This window comes from Protobothrops mucrosquamatus, unplaced genomic scaffold, assembly GCF_001527695.2.
Source record: "Protobothrops mucrosquamatus isolate PMUCROS unplaced genomic scaffold, P.Mucros_1.0 scaffold679, whole genome shotgun sequence".
NCBI lineage: Eukaryota > Metazoa > Chordata > Lepidosauria > Squamata > Viperidae > Protobothrops > Protobothrops mucrosquamatus.
Genome location: NW_015386966.1, coordinates 151,122 through 154,727, shown reverse-complemented (window position 1 = coordinate 154,727; position 3,606 = coordinate 151,122).

Sequence of the window (3,606 nt, the reverse complement as noted above, 5' to 3'; positions counted from 1 at the left end):
AAGATGCCAGCCCCAATTCTCGGATGCAGTGCATTTGGTGGGATTAGCCGGAGTCCAAGCTTTAAGGCCAGAACTCCCGAGCTGCAGTGCTGCACCCTTTAGACATAATGGTCAAATGGCCTTGAGAAACTGATGTGCTTTGGCTTCTTTGACAAAGTGAGAAAGAAGAGATAAGCTGGGAGTGTCTTGCTGACCCAAGAGCACAGAGCTGAACTGGAAGTGGGCAAGGTATGGAGGAGGCAGAGTAGTTTAGAAGGGAGAGGGAGACAAAGGGCAGAGAAAGGGTTCCGGCCTTAGGGGCCTTCCTGTGGAATGTCAGGTATTCCTTTCCCCCCCCCCCCCCCGTCCCTGCCAGGTCTGCGACACATTGTCTCTTTTCATGTCTTCCTTCTCTGATCTCTCTCCCCTTTCTATCCAGGGATCCTGCTTCACTTCCTGCCAGTCCTCTGGAAAAAAAATAACTCTAAATGGCTTCCAGGATGGCCATCAGCTGCCAGCCTTCAAGTAAAATTCATTGCAACAGTTTCTAACTAATCAGCAGACCCTGGAAGTAGTTCCTCCAACTCAGGCTTTTGTTTCTTTTGCTCACTGTCCTCTTCCTTTTGCTGTCCCAGCTGATTCTAAGGGTCCTCCGGCATGAAGAAGCAGGAAGGGAGCCTTTCGGCAAAGAGAAACAGACCCGTTTCCTTAGCCAAAGCTCTGCATCGCTCGGAAGAGATTACCAATGTTTTCCTGTTCAGATAATAGCAGCAATTACCACCAGTGATGCAGCAATAAAATGTACATGTCCCAACTTATACATGCGCTTGAGAGTAACGAAGCATTGACAGAATTATTCTTCAAAATGAAGTTGCCTAGAATGTTGACAGAAAAATTGGTTAACAACATTGTTTTAGAAAATGATGCATAACTCCTGTAGTCTAGATTGTAGACCTTAGATGATGATTTATATCAGGGGTCTTCAAACTTGGCCCTTTTATGACTTGTGGACTTCGACTCCCAGAATTCCTCAGCCAGGCACATTGAGTGAGGAATTCTGGGAGTTGAAGTCCACAAGTCATAACAGGACCAAGTTTGAAGACCCCTGATTTATATCATAGAAGGAAACCTTACAACTGCTTGTTCAATTCAGCTCTGCTCCTCCAAGTATTTAACACCTTTGATCACCAGGATCACCCATCTTAGTTGGTATATGGGGATATTCCTAGAGAATATTCCAGAGAGCTCTTATTAAAAAAAAAATCCATGAATTGAGGTTCCACCTGTCATTTCCCGCAATGAATGTTCTCTGTCCCCCTAATTATTGGTAATTTTATATTGGGTTGTTGGTTAATTTCTATGCTATTTTTACACTGTATTAATCTAATATTATAATTGAAAGTGAAGACAGTCCCTCTTGAATATAGAAGTGTATTTGTATGTATGTGTGTGCACAACCACACACATAGATAAAAAAATCAGGCCTCTTAGACAATTCATTATATAAGTTACACTATATGTTCAAATTATTTGTAATTTTCTTCCAAATGCTTCTTTACTTGTTTGACACGTGACCTTTGAACATGCCTAAATTCAGTAACGTTTTCTGTAGGAAAAAAAGATAAAATTAATAAAGCATATTGTGATTAGCCTATGGAACCTGACTTTTGATACACCCCTCTCTCTCTCTCTCTCTTTGTGTGTGTGTGTATTTAACTAAGCAGTGCTTAAAGAGATTCTACAACCAGGTTGTACAAATACAACCAGGGTGTTCACAGCCGTGAGATGAGGAAGGACGATCCTGTGATATCCCTGCCTGCCTGATTAGGTAGGTGTTTTACAGATGGCTAAAACTGACTAACCTTAGAGCCAGTGACCAACTGGTCCACTTTAACAGCCCTCCTTCTTTTCAGAGCTTTGCAATGAAGCGATGTAAGGTCACTGTATTGACCTGGAACATGTTTTTTCCCTTAAATAAAACAGTGCAGGTTTTGCTGTGCTTCCTATATTTGTTTGGAAGTTGAAGAACCTTTTTTTTTAAAAGAGATAAAAGATATGAGAAAGATTCAGAAATCATAATTTGAATTGTAAACTACCCAAAGTCATTGATTGAGATAGAAATTGGATGGATGGATGGATGGATGGATGGATGGATGGATGGATGGATGGATGGATGGATGGATGGACGGATGGACGGATGGACGGACGGACAGACGGACAGACGGACAGACGGACAGACGGACAGACGGACAGACGGACAGACGGACAGACAGACAGACAGACAGACAGACAACATTGAGATGGGAAGTCCTGGGGCAGACTTGGCTGTCATGGATATTAACTAGTGATCAGAGGGGAGGAAGCGTGCCTGCACAGAGGATGAAACTTTGTAGAACTTAAGACACTGGTGGGATCATTGAAGATTTAATAGGGGAAGCTACTTCTGCTGCACAAGAAGTGATGCTATAAGACTATTTAAATTACTATTGTTGGGTTTGGACTGGGGTTACCAGGATAATATTATATGGTCAAGAGAAAAAAATGAGGGTGCCAGGATATTAAGGATCAATTCTAAACCACAAGTAGCCTGGGACCTCTGTCTCTGTCCTAAAGCTCCCACCACCCAGACTCAATCTTAGCTTACGAGGTGATTCGGGATCAAGAATCAACCGCTTAATATTTCGTTGAGACTTTTCTTGCAAATTGACTCTTTTCTACCTTTACACTATCAGCCCTAATTCTGAGTCATCTTCATTTTCTGGAAATGGTTGTTAGAGCCCAGGAATTGTGACCGTTCTTGCACAACTTTTCCAACAGCATCTGGACTCTGTTGATTTTGTGTGTTCTGTCATATTTAAGGAGAAACCGTATCCAGAAAGTTTCCCTATATAACCCTAAGTCCTATCCATATTTTATAGAATAGAGAGAAAAAAAACCCTAAAGCCTCAGATATTGAAATATTTGACCCCAGGATCTTTTGGAGCAGGAAGACAGATCCTCCACATCATCCTCAATGGAGCATGGGTATTCTAAAATACTGAAACAAACTACCCATCCTGAACTGGACAAAAAGTGACGAGAGAGCACACTCTTTTTGCAAACTTTACCTGGCGTTAACTAGAGAACTAGCACAAGAGGGTAAGATGGATAAGGTACAGAGGCAATCTAGCAAAATTCATCCTCTTCTGTTTCAAAGCAGTACCAACCTCGGGGTATAAAACAGGAACTCTTGGGAAATTGCATGCAATTTCCTCCCATCAACTCCTGTTTATTGATTCATCTCTTGAAGCATCGGGGAATGAAAGTCCTTTTCACATTATCTGTTACAGGAGGCTTGTCATTGACTGCATTTCTTATAGACAAGATCATCTAGGTCTAAATCAGTGACTGTCTATTTCTTCTAACTAGCAAGGAAAACAATCCTAACCCCAACAATCTCTGCTACTGGGCAGAGACTCACCATACCGTTGATTCCCAAGGGCTTTCTGAAATAGTGCGAGTCCTCTCCTTGAGAGACCACTATCATTGGAAACCACAAGTGTGTCATTTCTGTAGCTGCTCCTTTCCTTTGCTCCAGGTCACCTCCAAACTTGTCACTCATGAACCTGGTCTTTCCAGAAAATCTTC